This window comes from Zonotrichia leucophrys, chromosome 1 (genome assembly GCF_028769735.1).
Source record: "Zonotrichia leucophrys gambelii isolate GWCS_2022_RI chromosome 1, RI_Zleu_2.0, whole genome shotgun sequence".
NCBI classification, from domain to species: Eukaryota; Metazoa; Chordata; class Aves; order Passeriformes; family Passerellidae; genus Zonotrichia; species Zonotrichia leucophrys.
In genome coordinates, this window is record NC_088169.1 from 32602918 (window position 1) to 32625889 (window position 22972).

Here is a 22972-nt window from a genome sequence, read left to right on the forward strand (position 1 = left end):
AGGGCATAATTCTAAATGTGATTGCATTTCCAAAAGCTTTAAAGTACAAAAAGAAAAGACAAGACATAAAAGTCCGACTAAGTGCTGTCATCAATATAGTATTTCACAAAAGCTTTCTGAAAATGTTACTTTTAATAGCATCAGGTGTAAAGAGCAGTGTAATATGGCTTATAAATTACTAGAAGGGCTGTTGACACAGGTTAATAATAAACGACAGCATATGCAGTAGAAAGAGAGAGTCACAGAGGAATGCTTGCTAACTCCAGTTTTAGTCACCATTAAAGCCAATGATCTGTAGGCAGTGCATGCATCATGGTAAACTAGACCTATCAAATACAAAGTACAGGACCTACTGAGGTAAGTTATCTTCTATCTGCTTTATTACACAGGCACAGCCATGTTAAATTAAACTGATGGTTTTATGAGCACTAGGCTGTACAGAGTGTGGCGTTAAGACAGCTCCTTCATTTCAACTCTCTCATTTCAGAAAAGGGGTTCTTAATTCAGCGCTTGCAGAAAGATGCAACTGCTCTCCTGAAAACCCTCTGAAAATCAGGCACATGAAGAAGAAATTAAATAAGCTCCTAAATACAACACCTAGGCATAGACTTGCAGACTTTGTGGGGAAGAGGGCTGTGATATCCGTTGGTTATGTCACGCGTGTAGATGACACAGGGGGTAGGGCAAGAGAACACACCAAAGCACAAGTCCCACTCACACAAGATGAGGGTGTGGATGGAAATGTTACCTTTAAACACAGCAGTTGAAGGTCAGCAAAATTTGTAGCTAAACACAGAGATTATTCCATCATAGCAGGGATTTCTATTCCTCTGACTGCTCTGCAGTTTGAAATATTGCCAGGGACCTCAGCAGTCCCTGGAATGAAAGGGATGAGAATCTGGGCAGAGTTCAGAGAACACAAACACAGCAAGATCTTTATTAGGAAATATAAAAATAACTCAGAATGTTGTACAGTGCATTCAAATCATTTGCAGAGGGGTGACAACCTTACAAATACTGGAGCTGTCAAGTGAAAGAGGGAAGGCATTTTAAGTGTGGTGCAAAGAGGAAAAAAAAGAGCAAAAGAATGGAAATCCATTCAGAGGACCATCTGCTGCATCTGGGCAGCAAATACACAAATATTAACCATTAGACTGGGGCTACAAGACCAGGACTGCTACTGTGCCAAGCAGCACAACACCCACACATGTTGATAGAAACTTACTTTGTGTTATTTCATGTTTGCCCTGTGCTGCTTTAGAAGTACAGGGCTTTGCCTGCTCTGAGTACAGCTGGGGCAAGTTCAATGGTTACCCTCTGCAGCTTACCACAGACAGCTCACCACTGCCTTCCTGTAAGATGTGACTGATCATCACTTCAATTTCTGGAAAAACTGCTGCTTCTTAGGTCAGGTCAGTTAGAAACAAAAACCAATTCCACTATCAGAAGTGCTGGAGTTCTTCTGCATCATTTTGACTGAACTATGCTAGGAAGAAACCTTAAGAGCAGCTAAATTGAGCAGCTGAGGAAGTGCAAGGGGATCCTGGGGGCAACCAGACCTGCAGCACTCAGCTGAAACTGGAACAGGATGTGTAACCACACTGCTGTCCTCTGCTCTCTGTCACAGAGGATGTGTCTGCTGGAGGCAAGCAACTATTTCTTCCAGCCTGTGCAAGCCCTTTTGGCTGAGAAAGGATCACAGTTTCCAGTAATTATGGTGGCCTGTCCACTAAGCTAGGACCACAAACTATCCAACACCTCAATTAGTACCAGCAAATAAGGAATGCTCCTTATTGTTACCACTCTGCACAGGATTAAAAAAGAACCCTTTAAACAAAACCAGACAATTCGCCTCAAATAAGAAAGTCTACCATGTTTATGATACCCTGCCTCATCTATCATTTTACCTTAACTGAGTATGACATGAGGAAAACAAAAACAACCTCCCTGACCCCTCCACATTCTCCAAGAATTATTTTTCTGGAGGTTTACTTGGCACATAGCTCAGAAATGAGGTGCTGAACAGAACTGCTAAAGGAAGATGTCTGTCATGGACAAGCATCTCTGAAACTGTTAGTACAAACCCAACCCTGACCACAGTGACTTCCACTACACCTACTGGCTTTGAGAGCTGTGACCTTTCAGTGATCCAGCTTTGTCCCTAATGCACTATAACACACTCAGAATGCTCTGTTAGGAGGATAAATGAGTTTAATGAGTAGATCCATTCTGGGAGACTGCCCCTGCCAGTATATTCTGGGCTGTATGGCTCATTTCTTAAACTAAAATATTCCCTAGAGAGAGAAAAAAAAAAAAAAAAAAAGAAGGACAATTCTTGTCTGCAGGGTGGATACAGAAAGGTGGTTTTCCTAAATAATAAATTAGGTCAGTCTTTAAATAAGTCATCTCCTTCTGCCTGGATAAATATTTACTCCTTCCAAACTAATATTAGGTTTATGTGTCTCCCAAAAACTTCTTTCTTTTCTGGTTTTCATTAGGAGTTCTGGAGTCAGTCACAACAGAAATTAACTAGATGGCTTCAGGGTATTAAAAAAAGGAACACCAAAATAACAAACCCACTTGGGCTTCTAGTTTTCAATAAAAGCAGCCACTGTTCATTCAGCACACAGATAAGTTATTTCCCCAACAAAAATGGCAACTGATCAAATTAAAGCCAAAATTTTCTCAATGGAACTTAAACACTGGAAAGCAGCAGTTTGCATTTTCAAAACCAGCTGACAATTTACTACAAATTGAATATTAGAGAGGCCGTATTCTTCCAAAGCCCAGTGCTCCAAAAGCTGTTGTGTCAAAGACAGGTAGAGAAGGAATATTTTGAGAATAGAAGGCCCTGCTGTATATACACAGGGCCCAGGGAGTAGGGAGAGAAAGAAGGCCAGCAAAAAATAAGCATTAGAGTCCAGAGGAGAGGCATGAAATTATCAGAGAAGAAAAAAATTTATTACCTTAGAATGAAAAATTCAAGAGAAGGCTATTTCACAGTACACTGTGAATCTTAAAGATACCTGATGGCAGACAAATTGTCATTTTCACAAGTTGGATGCTTTTCTGGTTTACAGTAATTTTTGTTTCAAATTGCTGTTTCCTAATGATTTTGGTTCCTCGTAAAATCACAGAATGATTGGGGTTGGAAGGGACCTTAAAGATCATCTCATTCCAAGCCCCCTGCCATGGGCAGGGATGCCATTCATTAAATCAGGTTGCTAAGGGCCCCATCCAACCCGGCCTTGAACGAACCTGACCTTCATCCAGAGAGAGGAACAACTTCAAGTTTTTTAGTGATCCTTTTGTGTTCATTAGAAAGCTTCTGGTTTCATTTTAACCTTTTAAAATGATCTAAAAGTAAACCAAAGAAACATTTCTTTTCCACTATGTTTGGATTTCTTGGGGAAGAAAACAAAGCCAAGTGAGTTGCTTCATTACTCCCATCAGAGTAAGTTTGAGAGGAAGCAAATGGGTGTTCAACCACAAGGGGGTAAATCCTTGGATAAGACCAAGTATATAAGTGTCCATGAAAAAACTAAGGCTGGAAAGAATGGGATTTCTGAGGACTGGGGGATGGTACAGGAGGGCAGTGGGCGCACAGGTACTTCAAGGCAGAGTGTGGTGCACTCATGAAGGAGGTTGTTTGACAGGTAGCATGGACAGGATGCCAATGCCACATGGCATGGCATGCCATCTCAGTCACACAGTAACAGTTTCTGAAAACGAAGACCCTGACATCACAGGGAACCCCAGACAGCCCTGGGCTTCTGCTGCAGGCAAGTTTCCGTCCTTACTGAGCTCAGTAAGGCATTGACACCCATGTCTTTACAGTACTTTATTTTCCGATATAAAGCTGAGCACCAACAATTTTAAAATGCTCAGCTAAAAGGAACTTATCATCAGGCATTGCTGCAATTCACAGCTCCTCCCTCTACAGAAAAAAGCCTAACAAAAACTTGAGGAATGTAAATTTGATCACTTACCCTTGAATTTTAGGAACAACAAAACAAGGGAATTTACTAATCTCTATATATTCTTCCTTAAAACATGGAATTATAAGAGCAAATAGACCTGGTATGAGAAAGCCTTACATGCCAGAAAAGCCAAGCAAGAGCAACCTTAGACAGGTTAAGTTCTCAGTGGTTTTTATGAAAAGAGTTTTGAATGTAGGTTTTCTTGTTCTGGAACAAGTACAAAGCTGTACTTGTTTATCCCTTCTGCTATAGAGTGTGTGCATAGCTGAAGCAGAACAATCAGCTTGAGGAAACATTCCTACAAAAGAAAAAAGTCTGATTTTTTTATTATTCAAAAGAGGGGAGAAAAACAAACATGTAATTTCAGTATACGCCCAAGAGCTTTTTTTCCAAAAACATTTTTATTTGTTATTAGATCAGTAAGTATGCTTTGCTGGCCACATCAAAGCCCTTTAATTTATCTGTGATCAATCAGGAGTAAGCTTGTAAGATAATTTTTGTTTTTCCATCAACTAAAAAGAATAAGCAGGAAAAAAAAATATCCTAGACATCAAACCAATCAAATTATACATGCTATTGGTCTCTAACAGCTTCTTAAAAGTGATTTTAGAGAACAAAGTGGTCTGCTTTAAAATTACTTACAATTAGAAATATTTGCCATTTATTTTCCTTTCAGGAAATTCCAGTGCTTTATCCCAAACTAACTGATGTCACTGAGGTTTTTCACAATGACTTCTGTGTGCTTTGGAGCAGATCTCTGCTGCATTCAGACTTCTGTCAAGCAAAAATCTCTGAATTAACCCCTACGCTAGGATGGGTGGAAATGTGCTCAGAATATCTTGCACAATGTCTGACACTGCAAATTTTCCCCTACATTAATAGATGACTGGCTATTAGGCAAAATAAAGCAGTGAAAACCAGAACATGTGCAAAGTAATGTGTAATCTGCGGTCTTAAAACATGACAAATAGAATAATTTAACTTAACTGTTTGCATTTCTCCTCATTCTTATGGTTTTACAATGCAAAAAGAGGAAACTTATCCTGCATTCATTAGGAATACTGAGACTTGTGCTATTCTGTCCGAGAAGGACAAGCCTCTAGATTCTTTTGGAATTATTCATAATTTGGGTTGTCAAGACTCGATTAACAGTTAAGTGAAGAACTTTGCTTTGTAATCTCAACAGATAATACGAAGCTATGTGGGAGGAAAACCTAACTACACCTTGACCTTGTGCATAATGGACATAATGCCAAGTTTCTATACCATGGGTCAATTAAATTAATTAATTAAGGACAAGAATTGACCTAATCAAAACTTGTTAAGAGCTATTCAGCGCAGGGCTTTCTGAGGGAAGATGAGGCAAGGAAAGAACAAGGTGCACTGGTTAAGAGCTAAATCTAAATGAAGTTCAGACAGAAAACAATGTGCAAGTTTTTCATTGTACCAACAGGATAACTTCAAAAGGATTTGTATTCAGTTGTAATCTTTAAGATAAATTTTTTCGCAACAAGCAGCAAATGATGCAGAAATCTTTTTTAAAAGTTGCATCCCATGTCTTGAAGACAATATAATTATCAGACAACAATTATCTTGATATCACTAACTGTAATCTGTTTTCCATGGTGCACTGCCTTTATATTTTTTTGACTTTGATCAAAACATAGGTTTTTGTACCTGGTGTGCCCATCAATGCTAGCAACATGCTATGCTCCAGCATCGAGGTCTTGAAACTACATGTAAATGATTATTTCTAGTGACAGATCAGAAATAGGAAACTTAATTTGTAGGAGAATGTCTTTAAAATTCAGGTTCCTTACACCATTTTCCCTCTTAATTAGGAAAACAGTAGTGAAATTAGGCATTTGTTGATTGTGATTCTTAGAATTACTGGGATGCCTCTGCAATCTGAAAGGTTAAAGCAGCTTTCTTTCAAAACACCTGCTGTGTTATTACTGGAAATAGTGCTTTTCTACAGCAATTCGCACTCTAATCACTTCCCATCCAAGGAATGTCTGACTACCAATATTACCCCTCAAAAATTGTAATGAGATTGAAGCACAGTGTGAAAATGAAACTTATACAGATAGTTGGAACACTTCCATTTTCTGTTTATTTGTTTGGCTTTTTTTTTTTTTTTTCCAAGAGAAAGCAATTAAGTACTCTCTGGAGTAAAGAGGCTTTACTCATCACCTTTACCTGTTGAGTAAAGATCTCTCTACTTGAGGCATGCCACACAGACCTCCTTAAAGAAAATGTGCAAGTCAGTGTAGGTTGTATTTACAGAATAAACTTACAGCTTCTCACCCTGAAGAAACACCAAAAACCCCTTTTGTTCAACACTGCCCTATTTGGAAATAAACTATGGCATGACAGCTTTAGGTGTGATAACAGAAATAATTGAGTACAGGGGTTTTTTTCCCAGTAGAATGCACTAAATCAGATTCTATCCACTTGTTATATTTGGAATGTTCCAAAATTGCACAAAAGGGCGCTGGGGCAGCAACTTAGCTGAGATGAGTCAAAATAGCTGAACTGGATAGGATCAAATAAGGTGACTGTTTCATAGTCTTTGCAGTGTTCAGCCCCCAAACTGGAAGCAGTTGCAGTCTCAAATGGAAGACAGCAGGAAATTTACTCTCTTACTTGGCATAAGTGATAGAAGAGGTTTTTGTGATTTCTCTTATTTTTTGCGTGCAAGCATTTTTCTCGTAAAGTACAGATCCAGCACTTCAAGCCTACTGATAACAAGCTTGTTTTTATCTTTCACGGAACCTGTGTGTAATGCCTCCCGCATCTCCTGGGATTTGTGTAGATGCAGGTGGAAAATTACTGCTGGGTGCATTTCAGGAGATGTCCAAGAGCACACAGGCCGACTGTCAGAGCTGGGAAAAGGAACAGACTCTAACACTGCTGAGCCTCAGCATTTGAGAACTTCTATACCTGCACTGCTACAGTCCAAAGCCACTCTACAGGAGTGGCAGGACTCAGATATGCTCATGGCTTTTGAAAGCCTCTGTTTCTTCAATGAGAATGGTGGCAGAGGTACACAAGAAGAAAGGTTCCATCCACTAGTAACATGAGGCTGACATTGGAGGGCTCCCTTGGCACCATGCTGATCCAGGTTGGGTCTGAACTTGCTGCTCAGTTTGCTAGCGTCAATCACACTTGATAGGAAAAGTGAGGTCAATCCAGCGAAAAATGAAGCATGACAACTTCTAGAAAAACAGCAGGTACACTAACAAAAATACAAGATAAAATTTGGCCTCTAATGGAGCACAGGATTTAGTACTACAAAGCATCTCAGTGATACTTGCAGCTAATTGAGAAGATCTGTGCATCCCAGCTTGTATAAAGCGATAGAATGGCACTAATTAGGCCTAAAACTTGCTAATATTTAGGATAAATAGATGACTGGTAACAAAGTTTGATATTTACAACAAACACGGCATGGGCTGTTAGTATGATTAACTATTCTAATCACCAGTATAAAGGTAAAATATTATCCTGTTAAGACCACCTTTATGCACATCCATATCTACCCCCCTGCTGACACAAGGTTTGCATTCCACCTTATTCAAGCTGTCCAGATGTGAGGGAGCTCATCTGTCCTACTTGCTTAGATGCCTCCATATCAGATGGCAAGAATCACCTTTGGTGGGTGATTCTTCTTAGCAGAAGATGGATAGGACCAACAGCTCTCTGGAGATGCCCATCTTTTTGCCCAGGACAATGTGAAGGACTACAAGTTTAGTGGGACTGGGTGCCTAATATCCAAATGGCTTAAGACTTGCAAGAGAAATCTCAGGTTGATCTAGGTGGTTTCAGAGAACACTAAGCAACCTCAACAGTATAAATAAAGTTTGGCTGGTGGATACAGAGGCTAAATTATGATTTAATCTCATGCTTTCTGAGAATCCCATCTTTCCCTCTGAGCAGATATTCACGTTCAAGTCATTTATTTTGCTGCATATAATTAGAGAATGGTTTAGACTGGAAGGGATCTTCAATGACGACCTAGTCCAACCTCTCAGCTGTGGGCAGGGATGCCTTCAACAGAACCAGGTTGCTTAAAGCCCCATCCAACCTGGCCTTGAACACTTCCACGGATGGGACACCCACAGCTGCTCTGGGCAACCTGTTCCAGTGACTTACCCCCCTTAAAGAATCTCTTCTTAATGTCTAATCCAATCTTGGAGTTTAAAACTGTTGCACAGTCCAACCCTAGGGAAGGTAAGTGAACACTGAATTTGGCGTAGCGTTTCCCTCACTTATCAGCACCTTCTTCAAACAAGCTTTCCAAAACCACTCCCCCTTGTTTTCAGGCCGATGGCATAAGCAATCCACTTGCCTGGGTGTCTGCAGAACTCCGCATTACCTAGAGTTAAAACCTGTAAGACTATTGCATGAGAAAAGTTTCTCAACTCCTGAAATATTTTCAGCATAAACATTCTAGAGACAGTTTCAGTATTACCCTTTTTGCTTTCAAGTCTTTTTTTATTTGACCTTTGGAACAAATATTTCACAGGATTATTTGTAGCTAAGGAACATGATGGAGAACTTGAAATATTCTCTCTTTCTGCCTGTAATTTGTTACTGTACATACGTTTTTATTCTGAATTGCACCTCCACTTCCAAAGTGTTCCATCTCTACCAGCTGGCAACTGTTATTGTGCAGTAACATTTCTTCAGTAAAGAGGCATTTCTAAAGTGATTATTTCTGCACATGGCACCTCCAAATGTTTTGCTTTGTCTTAACTAAATGCCCACCCTTTTTTCTGGGGTGCCTGACAATGACTTTTTATTTTTTTTTATTTCAGAGGTTCCCCGAGGATTGTGGGAGAAGTACAATAATGATAATCCATTTACCACAGTAGTGTTGGTACTCATCTGGCCCTTACAGATGGTAGATACAGATTTCTTTATAACTGAAACTGTAATTTTCCCATAACCTATTTGCTACTCCATTTGAAATTGTTGTGAAATCAAATCACAACCCAAAAATAAAAAAATAAAAAACCCAGACATTTTCACATAAGATAGCAGATTTGAATATTGCTGAAATGAGAAAGTCAAAACTCTGAACTCTTATTCAGCTTTAAGGGAAATCAAATCACAACAAGACCTCTTTTAAAAGTCCTGCCTCAAACTGCAAAAACTCTATGAAATAAATCACAGTTTTCCCATTTTGAGGACTATGACTTTGACACACAGGAACACACAGGAAGGGTCATACAACTTGCCTTTTGAAGACCCAAGTGGAGACCTGGTAACTCCCTTTAAGTGTCTTTAAGATTCAACACTGTCCTCTTTCCAAAAGACAATAGACCAAACAAGAAAAGGAAAAAAGGGGCAGGAGGGAACACATTTCTTGCACAAATGTGTTACTTAAAAGTGTTCTGGGTAACAGGAAGGAAACAGTAAGCACATCTTCATTCACTGATGCCCTTGAAGCTCTGACCTGGGGGGAGGATATAGCTTGCCTTGGGACCTCTCATTTTTGCATACAGGTGATGTTCCCACCCTGCTGCAAGGAGAGTTAATGTGCTTGTGAGGTGAAAGTAATTTGTCATGATATAGACAAGTATCCATCAAAAAAGAAATCAAGGGCTGGATGTAAATCAAAACCCCAGAGCCCTAGTTTACTCCAAGGGCTCATTTCAAGACCCAGATATAAAGCATTAAGAATTAATTTTACTGATATTAGAGGCTGGAACCACATTTGTCTTTTCCTTAGCTTTTAGTTTATCTTAACATCGGTCTTAAGGGGCCTTGTAATAATCAAATTTTGCATATTTTTCTTCAACTTCCATAGCTGATCTCTACAGTACTAACTAAAAAGTCACTGGTTTTTCAATCTTGCTGATACAATGTCTTGTTCTTCCCACAGCAGCTGGGAAGAAGCATTCTGTTTGTGAAAACATGTAAGCAGAAAATAAACTCAAGGATTCTGATGCAAAAAATAACTGGTTTTGGCAAGTTAAAGTATTTTGTGTGTGTGTATCTGCAAGGTGTTGGTAGGAAAGCTAATTTCTAGTTCATCCAAAATATTGTAGAAGAATAACCAAAACAAAATACAAAACTCCAGAAATACCAGTGCTTGCCAAGTGGTAGAAAACAAAACAAAACAAACCTACTGGTAGCAAAAAAGTATTTACTTCCCAGCATCTAAAGTTGTTATGGGCATTAGAGAGCATTTAGGAAAATGCCTTTTAAAAAACCACTGAAGTGTTATTTTAATAACTTGAAACAGGAGACAGAGTCAGTGCTACTGATGCATGAAGTTTGGCTCTGTCCTTCCCTCTCCTAGCAGGTTGAATTAAGGACTGCCCATACCACCCCTGCAGAGTGATCTCTTTGTTAGCCATCAGCCCTCTCTGTGCCAAGAGAGTTCAAAACACAACTTCAGAAGTAAAGTGCATCTCTTGGAAATGTAAAACCAGAACCAAATGTTTGAGCTGCCCAAAGAATAATCCCAGGATATGACAAAAATATTGGATTTCCAATTTCTTGGCTGTTGTGTGTTGCCTATCTTCAATACCATGAAAACACTGGTTATTTCAGCCATCAGTTTCTGGACACTGAAGGCCTGTGGAAAAAGACCTACCTCTGCTATTTTATCATGGTTGTTTGCTGTCTATTGCTCACAGACTCCTTGATACAGCACAGCTATGCACAAATACAGGTGTCCCAGAATACAAACTGCTAACTTGCTATGTGTGAAGCCACATTTTCTCTTGACAAGACAGCAAAACTGTCACCCTGGCCATTTTCTCTTGTACCTACCCAGTTGTAACGCACCCAAGTGATGTTTAAAAAACACCCTCTGCTTCCTTACAAAGAAAAAACTATGACGACACATATATCCATTTAAAGACTTATTAAACTTCCAATCATATTTTTAATACTTTCTCAGTCCAAGGACTGTTGATTTCACGGCGCTATATACAGCTGTAAACATTGTAACCTCAATATTTCTACTTGCTTGGTGTATGTAAACCAGGCTCAGAGAGTCTTCTGAGGTGCAAAATAATCCTGAAACTCCAGTTGGAGACTTTTGAATCAAGGGCTGTGCCACGAGCTTTCCTCTCCAAGCAGTGTGACTGTGCCAAGGCGTTCCTTGCCTCATGCTAGCTGAGCAGCTCAGAGATCCCATCAGAGGCATTCTGTGCACACCAACACAGCAGCCTGCTGCAGCACCCATGCAGACCTGCAGGGTGGAATGAATGTGCCTCTGAGTTCCCCACACTAACCACCAAGGACTGCTCCTACAAGAGAGACATGCACACAGACACCAAGTATAAAAGCCAGTGATGTTTAAGGCCATGGGACGTGATCCTGTAAATCATAATGAAGGTCTGACTTACAAAAAGTGTCTTATTTCTGAAAGCCAGGTGAAAACTCATGGCTCAAATAGAGTTCTCCCGGAGACTTCTTGCAGGGTAAACATTATCTGGAACATGAGCTGCCTACACTGCTGTGACATGAACAGGCGACTTTTTTGAAGCTTTATAAAACTCCTAAGAATGTTGTGCTGCATTCCTAAGAATTTAACAGCAGCTTTTCCACTTAAGTTCTCAGTAAAAATGAATTAAGATGGCAGAAATATGATATAAGGATAACAACTTGCAGTAGCACTTGCTTACATCTGCTTCACTTGCATATCTTAAGCTTATAGCCAGCTTGTTTCATTTGCTTTTCAACCCTTAATCATCAGTCTCCTGGTAATTTGGTATGTGCTGATGTAGCAAATCACACTTATTATCTGTGCGTGTCTTAAAAAGAAAAGGACTGTTTGACAGGATTTTATTTCATAAAATTTACTTTCTGATCCAAAGTTATTAAGGAAATAGTGCTGCATTAACTGCCAGATACATGGTTTGCTATCCATTTGCTCACAGTTAAATTGAAATAACCCTCTCCAAATTAAGCAGAGTCATGTAATGTGTATATGCATTTACTAGCAATTTTTTCTTACTGGGTTTTATCAGTCTAAGGACAATAAATTAGAGGAGGGTGCAGGGTTGTCCCCACCAGCTGTGCCTCATCCACACAGAGAAAATGTTAGTCATGTGAACTTGGCTGTGTTTGACAAACCCTGCTAAGAGACAGGACAGCAGTAATGACCCAAATTGCTTCCAGAGCAGCAAGCACCTCTGCATGGGGCTCTGAGGGTGTTGAGATGCACCAGCTGGGACAGCTGTGATTCGTGCTCAATGTGTGCTGCATAAACACACCTTTCACAGCTGACAGTTTTAAGAACTAGCACTCATGTAACCAGCTGTGTAAGAAGTCACACTTAAAAGAACTTGACAAACCTCTTCTTCTGGGTTTTGCCTCTTATTTGAGTTAGACTTGGACAAAGAGATGCAAAGACAAAGCTTTCTAAATACCTGGTGCATATTGCACATTGCCTTAGAGCTGCCATTAACCATGCAAAGGTGTAAAGTAATTACAGCACAGTAATAAAAGTTACAGAAAACATTGACTGCGAACCTCTCCTACACAGACTGTGTTTTCATATTGTCTATGCTCTTGGTGGATGAACTGCTGTGGAATCTAACTGGAGCTCATGAGTACAGGTCAGAAAGGAGTTAGACATCAATGAGGACATATCCCAAATATATCTTGGGCATATGGGATGTATGCTCAGTAACTGGAAAAATAAAAACTGTGCTCCCAAGTGCTCATCAATCAGGTTTGCATCTAATATGAATACTGCTTAACTAGCAGGGACCATGGATCACAGGTCTTGACCACTTCTGTGTCTACATTTGGCTGTCTTTCTACACTTCCTACCAGTGGTAAAGAGTATGCCTTGCAGTTTTCTTGCTTGAAACTTTTTGCTAGGGTGCAGCACTGCCAATTCAGGCATGCTTTCTGCAAATGCAAATAGTGGTTAAAAAACCAAATCAAAACAAAAAAAACCCACTCAAACTTGAAAATCTTTCTAGAAGTTGCCAGATAGGAGAGCTGAAGGGAATGTTATTATGACTAAGAGGCTGAATTCCATGCACAAAACAGCTATTTCTAGTGATAAAGCATAAAGGTTAAACAACTAAGGACAAGACTGCCAGATGTAAAATGGAAAGTTTCCAATTTAGGAGCAGCAGAGGAAGAACATGAATTAATATGGAAAGACCAAATTAGCATTATAAAAATCCTCCGAGCCAAACCAAATGCCATTGAAAATAAACTCAGGAACTCTCCCCCTTTTCTGCTCCCTGCATTCCAAGGAGGATTGAATTTAGAACAACCATAGGGAATTTTAGGGAAATCTTACACTTAAATGCAGAGCAAAGGCTTTAAAAGTTAGAGACTGTACATGCTTCAAAAACACTATTAACCATTCTTGATTCTTCTTCAGTACTGCTGTTTAAAGGGATATAAGTATTTTGGACGTAAGTTTTCTCATTAGTTTTATCTTTAGTGAAATTGGTAAAGATCAGGCTGCTTCTTCAACAGTTTTGAAACTGAGGTATTAAATGATAATTTCTACTTTTTATTAACTGGAAGAAAAAACAAATACATACACACACAAAACCTACAAAATAAAAACCACACTATAAATAAAAACAAAATAAAAACACTTTGCAAATACAAAAAAAATCCACAGGTCGTTGGGTTTCCAACCTAGACTACATTTCAGAGCTAGCTTTGTTAGCTCTACATGCAGAGATACACTGTCAGTCTGGGTGTCCTGCAGTGCAATATTCTGTGCAGATTGCTCTTACTGGTCTCACACACACTTTTGTGGCATGAGCTGGCAGGCATCAGTCTACTGTGGTATTCCTCAAACTGAAGATATGTCATGGATTGTTCAGTCCCTAAAAGTCTATTACAGACTTTAAATTGGACTCCTGGAACCTGGATGTAGCAGATTGAACATCAGCACTGCTAGACTGATGGCTGGCTTCAGGCTTTTCTGTTGAGCCTGAATTTAAGAAGCTCCCACAGGATCTGACAGCAAGAAGAGCTTCCACACAGCCAGGATCCAAAAAAAAGCAGACACGCAGGGAACTACACTGAAAATAAATGAGGGATATATATAAGAAAAACCTGATAGGATTCAGGATATTTAAGCCTAAAAGGATCAGGAAGAGCAGAGTGTCCAATGCTGCAATTAGATGAACAGACTTCAGGACTCTGAAGATAGCAAACAGCAGCATGATGTCTTACGCCACTGCACCATGGCTCCATGGTATTTCTGCAGGAGCCTGTGCTCCTATATAGATGGAGACTGAAATTCCAGCATAGAAATTGGTAACCACAGGTAAGGCAGCAGTACTCAAAATTAGCAGAATAATTTCACCATTGATCCCTCTGATTGAACCCCTGATCACCTAGCAACATCACCTGCAGGTCTGAACATCTGAACCTACTGGGCAACACCCAGAAACCTTATCTGATATTTATGAGACATCTGACAGTGAAGCCCCACTTTCATTCTTGTAGCATCCATGATTATGTCAAACACAACACCTCTCTGCATTTTAGAAGTTAAAGAACAAGTAAGATCCCCAAAATACCAAGATTCCCTACATTGTGAGGACAGTCTGAAAAACTCCAAACATTGCAGAAATGCAAATATAATCAGTCATTCAAAGAAGAAAATTATTCATTGACAACATCTAATCTTATATTGTTTCTCAACACTGTGATACATTTTATGGGTATGAACAATAAGTTAATTGCTATTGCTGAAGGCAGTGGCAGGAGATGAAACAGTAGATATTTGGTTAGCCCCTTCACCTGACAGGTGAACTTACCCATACCTGTGACTCTCAAATAATAGTTCTCAAATAAATAATTAAGTATATTGAGTAGGATAAGCTACTTACTCTTCTACAGACAAAAAATCATATGGAATGTTAATTGAGAGGAAGTAAAATCTATTCCCTCTAAGTTTACTAATGGGATTCATCTGACCTAAACTTAGCTGTGTGAGTGACCATCGAGTTCAGCTTTACCTGTATCACCACTGGAGTGTGGTAAGAACCTCTTGATTCAAACTTACCTAAGGTAAGTAAGTGTCTCAAATAAGCTGGAAAGATTTCCCCTTCCTCCCTGAAACCATTCAGTGCTCTCCACGGATTTTGGCACAAGTGTGGGTGATTTGGTCAGACGGGACATCTACCTTTTAGCTAAAAGACATGTACATAAATCTCACCTCATGTTCCAGAAAGAATATTACAAATTCCTTTAGGAAAGACCCTTGTCAGGTAAGAGAGAACCTCATCAGCACTTAAGAGGGCTTCTTGCAAGGGAACTGCAATCATTGGCTCACTACTGTTTACAGGGAATGCAACTACTGGCATTTGCAGACGAGTCAAAATGCAAATCAGTGGCTCTGTTGGGATATAGGTATGCCAGTCCATGCTTCTCTGATAAAACTGGAACCTAGGACTGTGAAGGAAGAAAGATTTACATGCTCTCGAACATGCAGATAAAACCAATATATGTCTTTATTCTGGTAAAGGGTGTAAGATCAGGCTTTAGCTTCACAGCTCTACAGTTATACAGCAGAGAGAAGTAGAGCAAGGAGAAGCTGACAATGAGAACATGGGAAACCTAAAAAGGGAGGAAAAGAAAATACAAGAATCATCCACGTCTCCAAATATAAGTGTAGGCCAATGCAGAAATAATGCACTCCAACTGTGGGATCAAACTTAGGAAGATAATACTTTATTTCTTATAATCTACTTTCACCCAAAACAGGTTACATCTTTCTAACATAGTTAATCAACTTTCTGCATATCTAAGGTTTTGGCTGATAATCTGCCTGCTAAAATTTCAAAATTTGTTCACTGGCAAATTATCTGAGGCATCTTGTTCCATGTCTAGATATTGAGAACATACTCACAGATGTATTAAGGTGATTGCTGTTCTGACCTTCATGTGTTGGCATCAATATTTTGAGAGATTTCACAACAACCTTCCCAGTGACTTGCTAGTGAACACACAAAATCAGCTAACATGGCCCAAACAGGCATATTCAGGTTGCTAATGGAAGGTGGGAAGGTGAACAGACAGGAGCTGAGGATATAGGAATATGGCTGTGAGACCCAGAAAAAGCCCAGGAAGCATAAGATAATACACGAAGATAAAAGACCTCTGCTTACAAAAGCTTCAGAGTTACTTCAGAGTGGACTTTCTCTTTTTAGTCAAAAAGTCAAAACTAAAACCTCCACGGAAAATACAGAAATACCAAATATTCTGCAATAGTGTTCACACACTCAGTGTTGATGTGACAGCACAAACATGTAAGAACTGAAGTCAGTTATCAGTCAAGGAGGTAGGTTAAAAAGACCTACCTTGAAGTAGGTCACTATTTCCAGACAACCAGAACATAAAAACAAAACAAGTGACCTCCATGCCTATTAAAATAAATCTCCAGCAGAGTCTGGGTTTATAAAATGACTGGGCATGATGCAAATGCTGGCCACTGAACTGAAGAGTGGCCTACTTGTCACTCTTGAGAAATTGTGGTCAGACAAAACAGCACTGGAGATGGAAGATGTTTCCTACCCTTGAAAACACGTGCCTTGCCAGTTCAGGACTGTCCTTTAACCAGCCCAGGATGTGGGCTAACCACGGCAGAGATGTTCACCTGCAACTGTTCCAAAACAGTTAAAATACTGCTCCGGTTGGAGCAAAGAACTAGATGGTAGTTTGACAGCTCCAAAGGGGTAGATTATCCCCAGCAGCTCACAGGACAGAACACACTATTAGCAGGGTGGCTAGCCTGTGATGGACAGGCTGTGTATCTGCATCCTTGAAAGAGTAAAAAAGAGAAAGATGTTCCTCTCAGCTCACGTCTGACAGGCACTGTAAGCTCTTTGAAGCCCCCTCACTCCCACTTCCTGTACAGACAGCAAAGATAAAACCAATTAGCTTAGAAACATACAGGTAATTTCCAACTAAATCTGAGGTTTGCTTTATCGGATTTTTCAGAATCAAAGATATACTTGGAAATGTACATTTTCTCTGTTGATCTCAATGTTAGGGCTATTCATGCTCCTCCTTTGCATTTCTTCTCCCCTGCACACCACCACTAGCACCTGCTTAGGAGAAGCTATAAGCTAGCATCTTTCACAAGTATACTTTCATTGTGGCTGAATTTTGGCAGTGAGTCAACTTTTGTGCTTGATGTGCAACAGAGGAAGCTTCTGCCCGCAACTACCAAATTTACCCATGAGAGGCAACTATCCCGGTTTTTAGCAGGCTCCTCACTTTATGCCACTCACTGAAATGCACTCTCCCTGGTTCACTGCACGGAGAATCTGTCTTGCTTTCCACATTCTGGTGAGACAGAGTGAGGCAGTTCTGGTGGGTACAAATCAAGTTCCTGCTGTGGATCTCTTCTGGGTACAAACATGACTGGCTGCTACCAGAACCACATTAGTGACAACTCCCAAAGTAAGAATACTAAGCTGAAGGTAAGCCATGGAAACTGGTTCACCTCCACAACTAAGTGAAGTGAAAGAAATTGTTCTGCTTTTCATGTACTTAATTGCTTTCAATATATGCAATTGCTAAAACCAAGCCTGCACAGCATAAATCCTGCAAACAGGATGCAATCCTGAAGCTGTGCATTTGGCTTCTCAGTTGCATTGACCTTACTGTGTCCATATGCAAAAGCACCACATTCCCAAAAGGCCTGGTGCTGCAGAGAAACAGGAGAGATATCCCTGAGACTGCTCTTGCACAGAGTAAGTACCCCACAAATTGGAAGCACGCTGGATTACACAGCAGGGAGATGTGGCACTTGGACTTCTCCTGGCGCTGTGTCAAGGTAAGCTACCTACCCATCCATGAGGGTTGTGTAAGCCTGGAGCAGGTACCTGTAAAAGTCCTGCCCAGTGACAGGGACCTTTCTTTCTCTAATTATTACTTCTGGAGGACTGATCTGCTTGTGAGAGGAATGTCCTGACCAAGTTATGCCACGCCAGCTAGCAAGCAGTTCCATAAATATTAATTTTTGCATGGCTGTCAAGGGTTTCAGTTCTGGCTTTCAGTTCTGCTGACTACATGACACATGGAAGGTGGAATCACAATACCAGGCAGAGTTTAACAGTACATGTAATTCTTTTCTCTTGTGTATTCTCTTTGGAAATGCACTCTGACAGAATCAAATAGAGCTGCTATTCTTTGGCCACCTCTAACAATAATCATGATCTCAAGTTAATAAAGACACACAACAGCAAGGAGATCTGCACACAAGATGGCCACCTATAATTCTGAGCTGTGGTCTGCTTAGCACAAGAGATTATGGTGTCTCTCCGGAGGGGCAGCATGTAACAACAAAAATTTATTTGGGGACATCACCAGGTCTTTCAGGGGAGATTAACAGCATCTTCTTTGGCAGTCAGCCAGAGGCATGTGAAACAGCCTACAACAGCTTTCATGACATCCAATACAAATGAAAGAGCTTAGCAACAAGAGTCAAGCATTTTTCTTTTCCAATAAGGAAGCTCAGGCACTTAGAAAATTTACCCTACACTGAACAGCAAATAATGCATACATACAGTTGGACAGAGAGATGGGTTCTCTTGTGCATTCCAGCTGGCTACATCTCTGAAGATTAGCACAGACATCCCTTGCTACTTGGATAAACTCTACTGCAGAATAAAACTGCTCCCTATCAGTCTAACAGAGGAGCCTCTACTACATCACTAACTGAGGTTATTCACTGCCATCCTGGCTCAAACTGAAGTGAAGCACAAAGACACAGTAAGATGAACAGAGATGCATCTTTCTGAAACTCAAGGAAGGAACACTCAAGGCAGTGTTCAGATTCAGGCCACTACTTCCTGCTTTCAGCTCTTTGTACACCAAGTTCACTCACAAAGGAAACTGAGTAATCCCAGGTAGTTTCCTTTTGAATCACATCTAGTGACATTTGTGTTTTCGACAGGGGACAAAGTTGCTTCCTCTACTGAGAAATGTCTTATCTGCCAGCACATTTTGGGATAAGAACCTGCTCTTGACTACAGTAGTAGTAGGAGATACAACCTAATTTGACTGATGTTGCTAACAAAATAAGGTACCTAAGAGTGAAGTGCTTGCAAGCAAGTCATCATCTGGCTATTTTTGAGGCCACGAGTGGGATCTACTGTGCATTCGTGAGGATTTGGTAATACTACTGTATCCTTTTCCTCCAAGGCTGGAATTGCTTTCACAGCTGGGTTGGCAAAGGGAAGAAGGGACTGTATTTTTGAAATTATAGGAAATGTTGCCCACATCAAACTCTCTGCTCTCCGCCCCTTTGGTTTTGCAGAAAAAAATTAACATTTAATGTAAAACAGCCTGCTTTGATAGCTGTCTGAATGCCACATTAAACTTTTTCCACACCTCAGGGGTGACAAGTATCCCGTCATAAACTGCAATTTTTCATGGATTTTCTAAGTTACGGGTTGATACAACAAACAGTTATCACTCTCTGATCAGTATGTAGAGGAATTACACTCTTTAGCAGTACTCTGATGGACACAGCAAGAGTTAAAGAATAGATTTAAAAAGCAAAACCCTTTGGTTTTGAACATATGGCTCATAGAAAAATGTTAGCAGGGATTATTTCACCAGCACAGCCCTGAGACAGCAATAAAATGTAATTCCACGATGGACAAGTGCCATTATTTGTTGTGATTGTAGTTATCACTATTCATCTTCCATTTACATGTCATGTAAACATATACCATATTTTGTAACAGCACACTGAAATCAAAGCTTCTGCCCCAGTGACAAATTCAGTTCTAGCAAATTCAACAGTAGACATTCACATGTGCCATGCACAACTCCAATGAGAGCCGGTGAGCACTGGAGGACACTGCAAAGAAAACATCACCCTTCCATCCTCCCAAGTCCAAGATAGTAACACATTTCACTGTCAGGATTGCAAATTTGTAATCTCCAGTCTTCAACCTCAATCCATGGGTGATAGAAATGAGGAAGAGGAACAAAGAGAGGAGACTAAGGTAATCACAGGTTTGCAAAAACAATTTTCTGCAGGCTAGGCCCTAATGCCTTTGTAACTTCCCTCTATTTAAATCAACTAAGAGTTCTGGCTGTCATCCAGCATTCCTAGCTTAAGCACCTGTATAGAATTGAAATTCTAGGTGACCTGTGAAGCCATCCTCCTAAAGTAAGTGCCTCATTTCCTCTGTATCGCCAGATGAGAGAGGCGCCCTAAAGGCCTCTGGAAAGAGGCCTTATTTGCTCCTCCTGGCTAAGAAACCTTCCTCAAAACTCTGCCTGCTCTTATAGACAGACCTGCAAAGTCCATCACAGAGCAACACAAGTCTGCAATTCTCCTATAAACTCCTAAACACTCCTCAACATAAGCTGCCAATTCAAACTCAATAGCTTCTTTCAATTTATTCAAAGAATCAGGTCTTTTCCCTTTCCATCTGACTCTAGAAAGCAACAATCTTCTGAGCTATTTTCCACTCTCCACAACATCCAGGATTCCTAACTGAAAACGTCTTCTTTCTATCAAAACAAGCTGCACTGCTCGTCAATTTCTTACTTTAGGTTGCATCATCTTTTGCTGTTCTGCTGTCTCATAAGTGTTGCCAACTCTGAGCCACGGAGTCATTGATTCTGCAGTGGCTGTATGAGAACGAGTCATCTGAGTCCACGGGGCAGGCAGGAGGAAGAAGGCCAGCTGTCAAGCAGTCAGCAGAGCAGGGAACAGTATTTTCCAGCAGACCAGTTCTTGACATGGTCTGCTTGTGCAGGCTGTGCCAGAGCACCAGGCAGTGGACACTGCTGGAGCCATGTAGAACCTCCTCCTGATGAGCTGCCCTAGGCTCTGCCTATCCCTGCATTCTCTCTGTCCTGTAGCTTTTGCATCACTAAAAGCTGCCTGTATCTAACACAGGACAGGTACTTCAGCAGCCAGGAAAGCATGTATGGATTATACATAAAAAGGATACATGGCAGAACACACAGTATCCAACCTGAATCTTTACTTGATGACTAAACAACATGGAACATGAAACAGAGGGCTTTTCTCTACTGCTGAAGCCAAAGTCCCTGTCTCCACTTGCTGACTTATAATTCAATGTTATTTTGCTGCAGTGTGTTTGAATGTTGCAGTCTGTATTTGAGGGGGCTCTAGCAGCTGTATGGAAGGCTGGCAGGAAAGGGAGTCCATCACAGCAGAGTCCTAGAATTCAGACACATCCCATCTTGCAGAAGGCCTCTTTCCAAGCTATGAACAGCTGACCAGCAAGAGTTACTGCTCCCTGACAGTGCTAGGGCAACAGGACTGCAGCAGTGTTCATTAACCTACAGCAGCATTTCTGTCGAGGACAGCATTTGCATCAAAGTCTGCCTCTAAGGAAGTGGCAAGTAGGGGGAGGGAGAGACAGTCTGGTAGTAAAACTGATAAGGGATCAGCATTAAATCCATCTGATGAGAAAGCTGTCATTTATTACTTCCTTACGTGACACGCTTCAACATTCTTCCAGAAACAAAGAGACTAAGGAAACAAAGTAAATATCAGGATCAATCCCTTGTGTTTCTCCTGGCATGACACCTCTCTAAGAAAACAGCTTTTCTGAACTCACGCCCAGCAACTTCAATGACCTTGATACAAATCTCTCAATCTTGGTACCCCGTCACACGAGTTTGCAAGAATCTTAGCTCTTATCTGCAGAAGTAGCAAGTTTCTAGTCTCATCTCGCTCACTGGAGCTGGAGGGTGTTTAAAAAGGTGACTTGGTGAAGTTTATAAAAAGTTACAAAAGAATAAAAAGTGGGCAGATTAAAAACATGTGAGCAAATTACTTTAACCGCATGTTTTGACTGTATTTTTTAGTTGTGGGAGGGAAGCCTTCCCTAGGGACTGTTGGAAGGTGAAAATGGGTGAGCTGCTGCTGGGGACCACGCTTCTGTTGCAAGGCTGTAAGCACACACCATTCAGCTCTGCATCCAGCCAGAAAGCTGTGTCTGAAGAGGTCTCACACTTCCAAGTTTGCTGCCCCACAGGGATTTGGCCGACATGGGCCTTTGATGCCAATGCAAAGGAAAACCACTCCCAAATTAATCTGTGTAAGTGTCACTCAGCAGCAATCTGAACTCTGCAGTAAAAGGAACAATTCTGGCTTACTCTGTAAAAGCACAAGCATGACAAAGGGTAGTGCCCTTAGCTGGGACTCACAAAAGACCTCAAGTGATGTTAACATCAAAGGTACACCTCTTCTCATAGTCACGTCTGCTTTTTGGCAGCAGAGAGGGATTGGAAAATTGCTGGGGGAAAAAAACATTCCAGAACTAATATCCCAGTATTGGTGTTTGTTAATATTTTAAACATCTTCCGCACTGGGCACTTAGTGGTTTTCAGCCTAGGAAACACAAGAGCTCATTTCTAAGCTGATTTTGTTTGGAAAAGGTTAGATTAACCATCCTTATTATCACTGTTTTACCTTCTGCATAAATAGCCCCTTACAAGACCTTCTGCAATCAATCTTCCTCAACACCAGAAGTGTTCAGTGCTACAGACAAGCAAGGCATTAGGCAAAGGCACAGGTTGGCAGCAACTACATGTGTGACTTGACTGGGTTGTTTTTGGTTTAGTTTACAGAAATAAGGCCATTTTACTTATGTTTTCATGCAGGCATATCTACTGGTGGAGGAATATCCCTGCATGAAATTTCTTACATGATACCAGTTTGTGAAATAACAAAGTCTGAGTCTGCTGATGTCGGAAAAGCAGCCTTTTCTGAGCTCTTTTTCAGTGTATTTTTTTTCTCATGCCTTTCTCGCAATAGGAGAGTTGCTCTCTGTCTCATGCTTACGTCAGCCCAGAAGACCCTCCCAGGCAGTCTGTGGAATCCGAGTGTAAGTTTCTTGGCACGTGTTTAATTTCTTTTAGACTTAGAAGCATCAGAAATGAAACTGAATCTGCTTTCTCAGAAAATATATTCTTCTCTCATTCCCCAGGAAACCTTAGCCTTAGACTACTAGGAGATGACTGGCACTTGGATG

At 40.6% G+C, this 22972-nt stretch overlaps 1 protein-coding gene across 1 annotated transcript in view; it reads right to left on the reverse strand.

The window, feature by feature from the left end:
- ATP10A (ATPase phospholipid transporting 10A (putative)) overlaps positions 1-22972 on the reverse strand; it is a 108951-nt gene that overhangs the window by 84210 nt on the left and 1769 nt on the right. The window lies entirely within an intron of this gene.